Source organism: Phyllobates terribilis, unplaced genomic scaffold (assembly GCF_046119375.1).
Source record: "Phyllobates terribilis strain yellow unplaced genomic scaffold, ASM4611937v1 Scaffold_134__1_contigs__length_4944459, whole genome shotgun sequence".
Taxonomy (NCBI): Eukaryota; Metazoa; Chordata; class Amphibia; order Anura; family Dendrobatidae; genus Phyllobates; species Phyllobates terribilis.
In genome coordinates this window covers 1533832-1546566 of record NW_027362894.1, presented here as the reverse complement: position 1 = coordinate 1546566, position 12735 = coordinate 1533832, and the positions used below count along the sequence as shown (strand labels likewise).

The 12735-nt window shown below is 44.7% G+C and overlaps 10 non-coding genes across 10 annotated transcripts; all 10 read left to right on the top strand.

Annotated features, from left to right (window-relative positions):
• The first annotated feature begins 256 nt into the window (after window positions 1–256).
• LOC141204612 (U2 spliceosomal RNA) lies at window positions 257–447 on the top strand. The gene has a single exon (XR_012275472.1). It is a non-coding gene; the product is annotated as a U2 spliceosomal RNA (small nuclear RNA).
• A 1118-nt stretch (window positions 448–1565) lies between these two features.
• On the top strand, window positions 1566–1756 carry LOC141204104 (U2 spliceosomal RNA). Its single transcript, XR_012275077.1, has one exon. It is a non-coding gene; the product is annotated as a U2 spliceosomal RNA (small nuclear RNA).
• A 1115-nt stretch (window positions 1757–2871) lies between these two features.
• Window positions 2872–3062, top strand: LOC141204611 (U2 spliceosomal RNA). Its single transcript, XR_012275471.1, has one exon. It is a non-coding gene; the product is annotated as a U2 spliceosomal RNA (small nuclear RNA).
• Window positions 3063–4177: 1115 nt separating this feature from the next.
• Window positions 4178–4368, top strand: LOC141204610 (U2 spliceosomal RNA). Its single transcript, XR_012275470.1, has one exon. It is a non-coding gene; the product is annotated as a U2 spliceosomal RNA (small nuclear RNA).
• A 1115-nt stretch (window positions 4369–5483) lies between these two features.
• Window positions 5484–5674, top strand: LOC141204608 (U2 spliceosomal RNA). The gene has a single exon (XR_012275469.1). It is a non-coding gene; the product is annotated as a U2 spliceosomal RNA (small nuclear RNA).
• Window positions 5675–6789: 1115 nt separating this feature from the next.
• On the top strand, window positions 6790–6980 carry LOC141204607 (U2 spliceosomal RNA). The gene has a single exon (XR_012275468.1). It is a non-coding gene; the product is annotated as a U2 spliceosomal RNA (small nuclear RNA).
• A 1115-nt stretch (window positions 6981–8095) lies between these two features.
• On the top strand, window positions 8096–8286 carry LOC141204606 (U2 spliceosomal RNA). The gene has a single exon (XR_012275467.1). It is a non-coding gene; the product is annotated as a U2 spliceosomal RNA (small nuclear RNA).
• A 1118-nt stretch (window positions 8287–9404) lies between these two features.
• LOC141204605 (U2 spliceosomal RNA) lies at window positions 9405–9595 on the top strand. Its single transcript, XR_012275466.1, has one exon. It is a non-coding gene; the product is annotated as a U2 spliceosomal RNA (small nuclear RNA).
• Window positions 9596–10704: 1109 nt separating this feature from the next.
• Window positions 10705–10895, top strand: LOC141204603 (U2 spliceosomal RNA). The gene has a single exon (XR_012275463.1). It is a non-coding gene; the product is annotated as a U2 spliceosomal RNA (small nuclear RNA).
• Window positions 10896–12010: 1115 nt separating this feature from the next.
• Window positions 12011–12201, top strand: LOC141204602 (U2 spliceosomal RNA). Its single transcript, XR_012275462.1, has one exon. It is a non-coding gene; the product is annotated as a U2 spliceosomal RNA (small nuclear RNA).
• Window positions 12202–12735: the final 534 nt, after the last annotated feature.

Below are 12735 nucleotides of genomic sequence, written 5' to 3'. Positions count from 1 at the left end.
TTAATTGGTTCTCCTCCCTTCCAACGGTGTTGAGGCGGGTGGGAACAGCAGGGGGTGAAGGTGCTGTGTTTAAAGAGGTGGAGTTATGCAGATCTAAAACGCGTGGATTGCAGCAGCAGCAAGCCGAAAAGTGCAGGCATGTAAGGGATCTAGAGGTTGACAACATGTCTTCTTAACGGGAGTCCAGGAGCTCATCTCCACAAATGGACTTTTTAGGATCCTTGGGTGGCTCCGTAGTTTGAAACCAATTCTGGTTATCGCTTCTCGGCCTTTTGGCTAAGATCAAGTGTAGTATCTGTTCTTATCAGTTTAATATCTGATACGTCCCCTATCTGGGGACCATATATTAAATGGATTTTTAGAACAGGGAGATGGAAAAAGAGCTTGCTCTGTCCACTCCACGCATTGACCTGGTATTGCAGTATCTCCAGGACCGGTGCACCCCTTCTTTAATGCAGTTTCTAAAATGAGAAAGAATTGAATTCAATGTTTTTTGTTCATTTTGCTTGTTTGTCGGATTTTGGGATGGACTCTTTGGCTCTGCTTTTCTTCTCCTCATTGGATTTTTCATGTTCAAAGTTGCAGAAGCCAGATTACAAGCTCATTTTGGTTCAACTTCAGCAACTGTGCATTGCATTGCCATGTAATGTGATGCAATGCTATCTTTCTAGCTCTCCCTTTTTACTTCCTTTTGGATAAACAGACATATTAGGCAAGCATTTTGGAGCTTTCACCTAAATAACTACAGGTGGTGAGATAAGCTGCACAATATAATTGACCTTTCAGTATATTGTTGCACACACACCATCTATTTAGCAAATGCCCTTGTTATCAACAGCAGCCTTTTAAACTCACCTGAGCTAACAGGTATGTGCGCTGGTTACTCTGCTGCGCTTAAAATTTCTTTTTTGGTTTGCTACAATGCCTTTTCTGAAACGTTGTCTCCTTCTGCTGGAACACTGACTTCTTTCATTTAATGCCTGCAGACTATAAAAGAGAACCCAACCCAAAAAGTTTGGTTGATTAGTCTGTGGCATTCTTTTAAACTGTTGCTTATGGCGGTCTCTGTGAGCTTCTCAGCGACATTCAGCCAGCCAGGTATCCTGCCTGCAGTAGATGGAATGTGGCAATGGAACGCTGGCTGCGCGTGTCATAATAGGCTCTGAGCCTTTATATACCTGTGCACAGCAGCAGCCACCTTCAGTCTGCTGCTGGACAGCCAGCAGCAGCAGCAGCAGCAGGAGAGGTATGTAATCAGGAGCCCTCCTGCTAAGGGTAGACAGCTGCTCGTTCCACCCCACCCCCCGCCTTAATTGGTTCTCCTCCCTTCCAACGGTGTTGAGGCGGGTGGGAACAGCAGGGGGTGAAGGTGCTGTGTTTAAAGAGGTGGAGTTATGCAGATCTAAAACGCGTGGATTGCAGCAGCAGCAAGCCGAAAAGTGCAGGCATGTAAGGGATCTAGAGGTTGACAACATGTCTTCTTAACGGGAGTCCAGGAGCTCATCTCCACAAATGGACTTTTCAGGATCCTTGGGTCGCTCCGTAGTTTGAAACCAATTCTGGTTATCGCTTCTCGGCCTTTTGGCTAAGATCAAGTGTAGTATCTGTTCTTATCAGTTTAATATCTGATACGTCCCCTATCTGGGGACCATATATTAAATGGAATTTTAGAACAGGGAGATGGAAAAAGAGCTTGCTCTGTCCACTCCACGCATTGACCTGGTATTGCAGTATCTCCAGGACCGGTGCACCCCTTCTTTAATGCAGTTTCTAAAATCAGAAAGAATTGAATTCAATGTTTTTTGTTCATTTTGCTTGTTTGTCGGATTTTGGGATGGACTCTTTGGCTTTGCTTTTCTTCTCCTCATTGGATTTTTCATGTTCAAAGTTGCAGAAGCCAGATTACAAGCTCATTTTGGTTCAACTTCAGCAACTGTGCATTGCATTGCCATGTAATGTGATGCAATGCTATCTTTCTAGCTCTCCCTTTTTACTTCCTTTTGGATAAACAGACATATTAGGCAAGCATTTTGGAGCTTTCACCTAAATAACTACAGGTGGTGAGATAAGCTGCACAATATAATTGACCTTTCAGTATATTGTTGCACACACACCATCTATTTAGCAAATGCCCTTGTTATCAACAGCAGCCTTTTAAACTCACCTGAGCTAACAGGTATGTGCGCTGGTTACTCTGCTGCGCTTAAAATTTCTTTTTTGGTTTGCTACAATGCCTTTTCTGAAACGTTGTCTCCTTCTGCTGGAACACTGACTTCTTTCATTTAATGCCTGCAGACTATAAAAGAGAACCCAACCCAAAAAGTTTGGTTGATTAGTCTGTGGCATTCTGTTAAACTGTTGCTTATGGCGGTCTCTGTGAGCTTCTCAGCGACATTCAGCCAGCCAGGTATCCTGCCTGCAGTAGATGGAATGTGGCAATGGAACGCTGGCTGCGCGTGTCATAATAGGCTCTGAGCCTTTATATACCTGTGCACAGCAGCAGCCACCTTCAGTCTGCTGCTGGACAGCCAGCAGCAGCAGCAGCAGGAGAGGTATGTAATCAGGAGCCCTCCTGCTAAGGGTAGACAGCTGCTCGTTCCACCCCACCCCCCGCCTTAATTGGTTCTCCTCCCTTCCAACGGTGTTGAGGCGGGTGGGAACAGCAGGGGGTGAAGGTGCTGTGTTTAAAGAGGTGGAGTTATGCAGATCTAAAACGCGTGGATTGCAGCAGCAGCAAGCCGAAAAGTGCAGGCATGTAAGGGATCTAGAGGTTGACAACATGTCTTCTTAACGGGAGTCCAGGAGCTCATCTCCACAAATGGACTTTTCAGGATCCTTGGGTGGCTCCGTAGTTTGAAACCAATTCTGGTTATCGCTTCTCGGCCTTTTGGCTAAGATCAAGTGTAGTATCTGTTCTTATCAGTTTAATATCTGATACGTCCCCTATCTGGGGACCATATATTAAATGGATTTTTAGAACAGGGAGATGGAAAAAGAGCTTGCTCTGTCCACTCCACGCATTGACCTGGTATTGCAGTATCTCCAGGACCGGTGCACCCCTTCTTTAATGCAGTTTCTAAAATCAGAAAGAATTGAATTCAATGTTTTTTGTTCATTTTGCTTGTTTGTCGGATTTTGGGATGGACTCTTTGGCTTTGCTTTTCTTCTCCTCATTGGATTTTTCATGTTCAAAGTTGCAGAAGCCAGATTACAAGCTCATTTTGGTTCAACTTCAGCAACTGTGCATTGCATTGCCATGTAATGTGATGCAATGCTATCTTTCTAGCTCTCCCTTTTTACTTCCTTTTGGATAAACAGACATATTAGGCAAGCATTTTGGAGCTTTCACCTAAATAACTACAGGTGGTGAGATAAGCTGCACAATATAATTGACCTTTCAGTATATTGTTGCACACACACCATCTATTTAGCAAATGCCCTTGTTATCAACAGCAGCCTTTTAAACTCACCTGAGCTAACAGGTATGTGCGCTGGTTACTCTGCTGCGCTTAAAATTTCTTTTTTGGTTTGCTACAATGCCTTTTCTGAAACGTTGTCTCCTTCTGCTGGAACACTGACTTCTTTCATTTAATGCCTGCAGACTATAAAAGAGAACCCAACCCAAAAAGTTTGGTTGATTAGTCTGTGGCATTCTGTTAAACTGTTGCTTATGGCGGTCTCTGTGAGCTTCTCAGCGACATTCAGCCAGCCAGGTATCCTGCCTGCAGTAGATGGAATGTGGCAATGGAACGCTGGCTGCGCGTGTCATAATAGGCTCTGAGCCTTTATATACCTGTGCACAGCAGCAGCCACCTTCAGTCTGCTGCTGGACAGCCAGCAGCAGCAGCAGCAGGAGAGGTATGTAATCAGGAGCCCTCCTGCTAAGGGTAGACAGCTGCTCGTTCCACCCCACCCCCCGCCTTAATTGGTTCTCCTCCCTTCCAACGGTGTTGAGGCGGGTGGGAACAGCAGGGGGTGAAGGTGCTGTGTTTAAAGAGGTGGAGTTATGCAGATCTAAAACGCGTGGATTGCAGCAGCAGCAAGCCGAAAAGTGCAGGCATGTAAGGGATCTAGAGGTTGACAACATGTCTTCTTAACGGGAGTCCAGGAGCTCATCTCCACAAATGGACTTTTCAGGATCCTTGGGTGGCTCCGTAGTTTGAAACCAATTCTGGTTATCGCTTCTCGGCCTTTTGGCTAAGATCAAGTGTAGTATCTGTTCTTATCAGTTTAATATCTGATACGTCCCCTATCTGGGGACCATATATTAAATGGATTTTTAGAACAGGGAGATGGAAAAAGAGCTTGCTCTGTCCACTCCACGCATTGACCTGGTATTGCAGTATCTCCAGGACCGGTGCACCCCTTCTTTAATGCAGTTTCTAAAATCAGAAAGAATTGAATTCAATGTTTTTTGTTCATTTTGCTTGTTTGTCGGATTTTGGGATGGACTCTTTGGCTTTGCTTTTCTTCTCCTCATTGGATTTTTCATGTTCAAAGTTGCAGAAGCCAGATTACAAGCTCATTTTGGTTCAACTTCAGCAACTGTGCATTGCATTGCCATGTAATGTGATGCAATGCTATCTTTCTAGCTCTCCCTTTTTACTTCCTTTTGGATAAACAGACATATTAGGCAAGCATTTTGGAGCTTTCACCTAAATAACTACAGGTGGTGAGATAAGCTGCACAATATAATTGACCTTTCAGTATATTGTTGCACACACACCATCTATTTAGCAAATGCCCTTGTTATCAACAGCAGCCTTTTAAACTCACCTGAGCTAACAGGTATGTGCGCTGGTTACTCTGCTGCGCTTAAAATTTCTTTTTTGGTTTGCTACAATGCCTTTTCTGAAACGTTGTCTCCTTCTGCTGGAACACTGACTTCTTTCATTTAATGCCTGCAGACTATAAAAGAGAACCCAACCCAAAAAGTTTGGTTGATTAGTCTGTGGCATTCTGTTAAACTGTTGCTTATGGCGGTCTCTGTGAGCTTCTCAGCGACATTCAGCCAGCCAGGTATCCTGCCTGCAGTAGATGGAATGTGGCAATGGAACGCTGGCTGCGCGTGTCATAATAGGCTCTGAGCCTTTATATACCTGTGCACAGCAGCAGCCACCTTCAGTCTGCTGCTGGACAGCCAGCAGCAGCAGCAGCAGGAGAGGTATGTAATCAGGAGCCCTCCTGCTAAGGGTAGACAGCTGCTCGTTCCACCCCACCCCCCGCCTTAATTGGTTCTCCTCCCTTCCAACGGTGTTGAGGCGGGTGGGAACAGCAGGGGGTGAAGGTGCTGTGTTTAAAGAGGTGGAGTTATGCAGATCTAAAACGCGTGGATTGCAGCAGCAGCAAGCCGAAAAGTGCAGGCATGTAAGGGATCTAGAGGTTGACAACATGTCTTCTTAACGGGAGTCCAGGAGCTCATCTCCACAAATGGACTTTTCAGGATCCTTGGGTGGCTCCGTAGTTTGAAACCAATTCTGGTTATCGCTTCTCGGCCTTTTGGCTAAGATCAAGTGTAGTATCTGTTCTTATCAGTTTAATATCTGATACGTCCCCTATCTGGGGACCATATATTAAATGGATTTTTAGAACAGGGAGATGGAAAAAGAGCTTGCTCTGTCCACTCCACGCATTGACCTGGTATTGCAGTATCTCCAGGACCGGTGCACCCCTTCTTTAATGCAGTTTCTAAAATCAGAAAGAATTGAATTCAATGTTTTTTGTTCATTTTGCTTGTTTGTCGGATTTTGGGATGGACTCTTTGGCTTTGCTTTTCTTCTCCTCATTGGATTTTTCATGTTCAAAGTTGCAGAAGCCAGATTACAAGCTCATTTTGGTTCAACTTCAGCAACTGTGCATTGCATTGCCATGTAATGTGATGCAATGCTATCTTTCTAGCTCTCCCTTTTTACTTCCTTTTGGATAAACAGACATATTAGGCAAGCATTTTGGAGCTTTCACCTAAATAACTACAGGTGGTGAGATAAGCTGCACAATATAATTGACCTTTCAGTATATTGTTGCACACACACCATCTATTTAGCAAATGCCCTTGTTATCAACAGCAGCCTTTTAAACTCACCTGAGCTAACAGGTATGTGCGCTGGTTACTCTGCTGCGCTTAAAATTTCTTTTTTGGTTTGCTACAATGCCTTTTCTGAAACGTTGTCTCCTTCTGCTGGAACACTGACTTCTTTCATTTAATGCCTGCAGACTATAAAAGAGAACCCAACCCAAAAAGTTTGGTTGATTAGTCTGTGGCATTCTGTTAAACTGTTGCTTATGGCGGTCTCTGTGAGCTTCTCAGCGACATTCAGCCAGCCAGGTATCCTGCCTGCAGTAGATGGAATGTGGCAATGGAACGCTGGCTGCGCGTGTCATAATAGGCTCTGAGCCTTTATATACCTGTGCACAGCAGCAGCCACCTTCAGTCTGCTGCTGGACAGCCAGCAGCAGCAGCAGCAGGAGAGGTATGTAATCAGGAGCCCTCCTGCTAAGGGTAGACAGCTGCTCGTTCCACCCCACCCCCCGCCTTAATTGGTTCTCCTCCCTTCCAACGGTGTTGAGGCGGGTGGGAACAGCAGGGGGTGAAGGTGCTGTGTTTAAAGAGGTGGAGTTATGCAGATCTAAAACGCGTGGATTGCAGCAGCAGCAAGAAGAAAAGTGCAGGCATGTAAGGGATCTAGAGGTTGACAACATGTCTTCTTAACGGGAGTCCAGGAGCTCATCTCCACAAATGGACTTTTCAGGATCCTTGGGTGGCTCCGTAGTTTGAAACCAATTCTGGTTATCGCTTCTCGGCCTTTTGGCTAAGATCAAGTGTAGTATCTGTTCTTATCAGTTTAATATCTGATACGTCCCCTATCTGGGGACCATATATTAAATGGATTTTTAGAACAGGGAGATGGAAAAAGAGCTTGCTCTGTCCACTCCACGCATTGACCTGGTATTGCAGTATCTCCAGGACCGGTGCACCCCTTCTTTAATGCAGTTTCTAAAATCAGAAAGAATTGAATTCAATGTTTTTTGTTCATTTTGCTTGTTTGTCGGATTTTGGGATGGACTCTTTGGCTTTGCTTTTCTTCTCCTCATTGGATTTTTCATGTTCAAAGTTGCAGAAGCCAGATTACAAGCTCATTTTGGTTCAACTTCAGCAACTGTGCATTGCATTGCCATGTAATGTGATGCAATGCTATCTTTCTAGCTCTCCCTTTTTACTTCCTTTTGGATAAACAGACATATTAGGCAAGCATTTTGGAGCTTTCACCTAAATAACTACAGGTGGTGAGATAAGCTGCACAATATAATTGACCTTTCAGTATATTGTTGCACACACACCATCTATTTAGCAAATGCCCTTGTTATCAACAGCAGCCTTTTAAACTCACCTGAGCTAACAGGTATGTGCGCTGGTTACTCTGCTGCGCTTAAAATTTCTTTTTTGGTTTGCTACAATGCCTTTTCTGAAACGTTGTCTCCTTCTGCTGGAACACTGACTTCTTTCATTCAATGCCTGCAGACTATAAAAGAGAACCCAACCCAAAAAGTTTGGTTGATTAGTCTGTGGCATTCTTTTAAACTGTTGCTTATGGCGGTCTCTGTGAGCTTCTCAGCGACATTCAGCCAGCCAGGTATCCTGCCTGCAGTAGATGGAATGTGGCAATGGAACGCTGGCTGCGCGTGTCATAATAGGCTCTGAGCCTTTATATACCTGTGCACAGCAGCAGCCACCTTCAGTCTGCTGCTGGACAGCCAGCAGCAGCAGCAGCAGGAGAGGTATGTAATCAGGAGCCCTCCTGCTAAGGGTAGACAGCTGCTCGTTCCACCCCACCCCCCGCCTTAATTGGTTCTCCTCCCTTCCAACGGTGTTGAGGCGGGTGGGAACAGCAGGGGGTGAAGGTGCTGTGTTTAAAGAGGTGGAGTTATGCAGATCTAAAACGCGTGGATTGCAGCAGCAGCAAGCCGAAAAGTGCAGGCATGTAAGGGATCTAGAGGTTGACAACATGTCTTCTTAACGGGAGTCCAGGAGCTCATCTCCACAAATGGACTTTTCAGGATCCTTGGGTGGCTCCGTAGTTTGAAACCAATTCTGGTTATCGCTTCTCGGCCTTTTGGCTAAGATCAAGTGTAGTATCTGTTCTTATCAGTTTAATATCTGATACGTCCCCTATCTGGGGACCATATATTAAATGGATTTTTAGAACAGGGAGATGGAAAAAGAGCTTGCTCTGTCCACTCCACGCATTGACCTGGTATTGCAGTATCTCCAGGACCGGTGCACCCCTTCTTTAATGCAGTTTCTAAAATCAGAAAGAATTGAATTCAATGTTTTTTGTTCATTTTGCTTGTTTGTCGGATTTTGGGATGGACTCTTTGGCTTTGCTTTTCTTCTCCTCATTGGATTTTTCATGTTCAAAGTTGCAGAAGCCAGATTACAAGCTCATTTTGGTTCAACTTCAGCAACTGTGCATTGCATTGCCATGTAATGTGATGCAATGCTATCTTTCTAGCTCTCCCTTTTTACTTCCTTTTGGATAAACAGACATATTAGGCAAGCATTTTGGAGCTTTCACCTAAATAACTACAGGTGGTGAGATAAGCTGCACAATATAATTGACCTTTCAGTATATTGTTGCACACACACCATCTATTTAGCAAATGCCCTTGTTATCAACAGCAGCCTTTTAAACTCACCTGAGCTAACAGGTATGTGCGCTGGTTACTCTGCTGCGCTTAAAATTTCTTTTTTGGTTTGCTACAATGCCTTTTCTGAAACGTTGTCTCCTTCTGCTGGAACACTGACTTCTTTCATTTAATGCCTGCAGACTATAAAAGAGAACCCAACCCAAAAAGTTTGGTTGATTAGTCTGTGGCATTCTGTTAAACTGTTGCTTATGGCGGTCTCTGTGAGCTTCTCAGCGACATTCAGCCAGCCAGGTATCCTGCCTGCAGTAGATGGAATGTGGCAATGGAACGCTGGCTGCGCGTGTCATAATAGGCTCTGAGCCTTTATATACCTGTGCACAGCCGCAGCCACCTTCAGTCTGCTGCTGGACAGCCAGCAGCAGCAGCAGCAGCAGGAGAGGTATGTAATCAGGAGCCCTCCTGCTAAGGGTAGACAGCTGCTCGTTCCACCCCACCCCCCGCCTTAATTGGTTCTCCTCCCTTCCAACGGTGTTGAGGCGGGTGGGAACAGCAGGGGGTGAAGGTGCTGTGTTAAAAGAGGTGGAGTTATGCAGATCTAAAACGCGTGGATTGCAGCAGCAGCAAGCCGAAAAGTGCAGGCATGTAAGGGATCTAGAGGTTGACAACATGTCTTCTTAACGGGAGTCCAGGAGCTCATCTCCACAAATGGACTTTTCAGGATCCTTGGGTGGCTCCGTAGTTTGAAACCAATTCTGGTTATCGCTTCTCGGCCTTTTGGCTAAGATCAAGTGTAGTATCTGTTCTTATCAGTTTAATATCTGATACGTCCCCTATCTGGGGACCATATATTAAATGGATTTTTAGAACAGGGAGATGGAAAAAGAGCTTGCTCTGTCCACTCCACGCATTGACCTGGTATTGCAGTATCTCCAGGACCGGTGCACCCCTTCTTTAATGCAGTTTCTAAAATCAGAAAGAATTGAATTCAATGTTTTTTGTTCATTTTGCTTGTTTGTCGGATTTTGGGATGGACTCTTTGGCTTTGCTTTTCTTCTCCTCATTGGATTTTTCATGTTCAAAGTTGCAGAAGCCAGATTACAAGCTCATTTTGGTTCAACTTCAGCAACTGTGCATTGCATTGCCATGTAATGTGATGCAATGCTATCTTTCTAGCTCTCCCTTTTTACTTCCTTTTGGATAAACAGACATATTAGGCAAGCATTTTGGAGCTTTCACCTAAATAACTACAGGTGGTGAGATAAGCTGCACAATATAATTGACCTTTCAGTATATTGTTGCACACACACCATCTATTTAGCAAATGCCCTTGTTATCAACAGCAGCCTTTTAAACTCACCTGAGCTAACAGGTATGTGCGCTGGTTACTCTGCTGCGCTTAAAATTTCTTTTTTGGTTTGCTACAATGCCTTTTCTGAAACGTTGTCTCCTTCTGCTGGAACACTGACTTCTTTCATTTAATGCCTGCAGACTATAAAACAGAACCCAACCCAAAAAGTTTGGTTGATTAGTCTGTGGCATTCTGTTAAACTGTTGCTTATGGCGGTCTCTGTGAGCTTCTCAGCGACATTCAGCCAGTCAGGTATCCTGCCTGCAGTAGATGGAATGTGGCAATGGAACGCTGGCTGCGCGTGTCATAATAGGCTCTGAGCCTTTATATACCTGTGCACAGCAGCAGCCACCTTCAGTCTGCTGCTGGACAGCCAGCAGCAGCAGGAGAGGTATGTAATCAGGAGCCCTCCTGCTAAGGGTAGACAGCTGCTCGTTCCACCCCACCCCCCGCCTTAATTGGTTCTCCTCCCTTCCAACGGTGTTGAGGCGGGTGGGAACAGCAGGGGGTGAAGGTGCTGTGTTTAAAGAGGTGGAGTTATGCAGATCTAAAACGCGTGGATTGCAGCAGCAGCAAGCCGAAAAGTGCAGGCATGTAAGGGATCTAGAGGATGACAACATGTCTTCTTAACGGGAGTCCAGGAGCTCATCTCCACAAATGGACTTTTCAGGATCCTTGGGTGGCTCCGTAGTTTGAAACCAATTCTGGTTATCGCTTCTCGGCCTTTTGGCTAAGATCAAGTGTAGTATCTGTTCTTATCAGTTTAATATCTGATACGTCCCCTATCTGGGGACCATATATTAAATGGATTTTTAGAACAGGGAGATGGAAAAAGAGCTTGCTCTGTCCACTCCACGCATTGACCTGGTATTGCAGTATCTCCAGGACCGGTGCACCCCTTCTTTAATGCAGTTTCTAAAATCAGAAAGAATTGAATTCAATGTTTTTTGTTCATTTTGCTTGTTTGTCGGATTTTGGGATGGACTCTTTGGCTTTGCTTTTCTTCTCCTCATTGGATTTTTCATGTTCAAAGTTGCAGAAGCCAGATTACAAGCTCATTTTGGTTCAACTTCAGCAACTGTGCATTGCATTGCCATGTAATGTGATGCAATGCTATCTTTCTAGCTCTCCCTTTTTACTTCCTTTTGGATAAACAGACATATTAGGCAAGCATTTTGGAGCTTTCACCTAAATAACTACAGGTGGTGAGATAAGCTGCACAATATAATTGACCTTTCAGTATATTGTTGCACACACACCATCTATTTAGCAAATGCCCTTGTTATCAACAGCAGCCTTTTAAACTCACCTGAGCTAACAGGTATGTGCGCTGGTTACTCTGCTGCGCTTAAAATTTCTTTTTTGGTTTGCTACAATGCCTTTTCTGAAACGTTGTCTCCTTCTGCTGGAACACTGACTTCTTTCATTTAATGCCTGCAGACTATAAAAGAGAACCCAACCCAAAAAGTTTGGTTGATTAGTCTGTGGCATTCTGTTAAACTGTTGCTTATGGCGGTCTCTGTGAGCTTCTCAGCGACATTCAGCCAGCCAGGTATCCTGCCTGCAGTAGATGGAATGTGGCAATGGAACGCTGGCTGCGCGTGTCATAATAGGCTCTGAGCCTTTATATACCTGTGCACAGCAGCAGCCACCTTCAGTCTGCTGCTGGACAGCCAGCAGCAGCAGCAGCAGGAGAGCTATGTAATCAGGAGCCCTCCTGCTAAGGGTAGACAGCTGCTCGTTCCACCCCACCCCCCGCCTTAATTGGTTCTCCTCCCTTCCAACGGTGTTGAGGCGGGTGGGAACAGCAGGGGGTGAAGGTGCTGTGTTTAAAGAGGTGGAGTTATGCAGATCTAAAACGCGTGGATTGCAGCAGCAGCAAGCCGAAAAGTGCAGGCATGTAAGGGATCTAGAGGTTGACAACATGTCTTCTTAACGGGAGTCCAGGAGCTCATCTCCACAAATGGACTTTTCAGGATCCTTGGGTGGCTCCGTAGTTTGAAACCAATTCTGGTTATCGCTTCTCGGCCTTTTGGCTAAGATCAAGTGTAGTATCTGTTCTTATCAGTTTAATATCTGATACGTCCCCTATCTGGGGACCATATATTAAATGGATTTTTAGAACAGGGAGATGGAAAAAGAGCTTGCTCTGTCCACTCCACGCATTGACCTGGTATTGCAGTATCTCCAGGACCGGTGCACCCCTTCTTTAATGCAGTTTCTAAAATCAGAAAGAATTGAATTCAATGTTTTTTGTTCATTTTGCTTGTTTGTCGGATTTTGGGATGGACTCTTTGGCTTTGCTTTTCTTCTCCTCATTGGATTTTTCATGTTCAAAGTTGCAGAAGCCAGATTACAAGCTCATTTTGGTTCAACTTCAGCAACTGTGCATTGCATTGCCATGTAATGTGATGCAATGCTATCTTTCTAGCTCTCCCTTTTTACTTCCTTTTGGATAAACAGACATATTAGGCAAGCATTTTGGAGCTTTCACCTAAATAACTACAGGTGGTGAGATAAGCTGCACAATATAATTGACCTTTCAGTATATTGTTGCACACACACCATCTATTTAGCAAATGCCCTTGTTATCAACAGCAGCCTTTTAAACTCACCTGAGCTAACAGGTATGTGCGCTGGTTACTCTGCTGCGCTTAAAATTTCTTTTTTGGTTTGCTACAATGCCTTTTCTGAAACGTTGTCTCCTTCTGCTGGAACACTGACTTCTTTCATTTAATGCC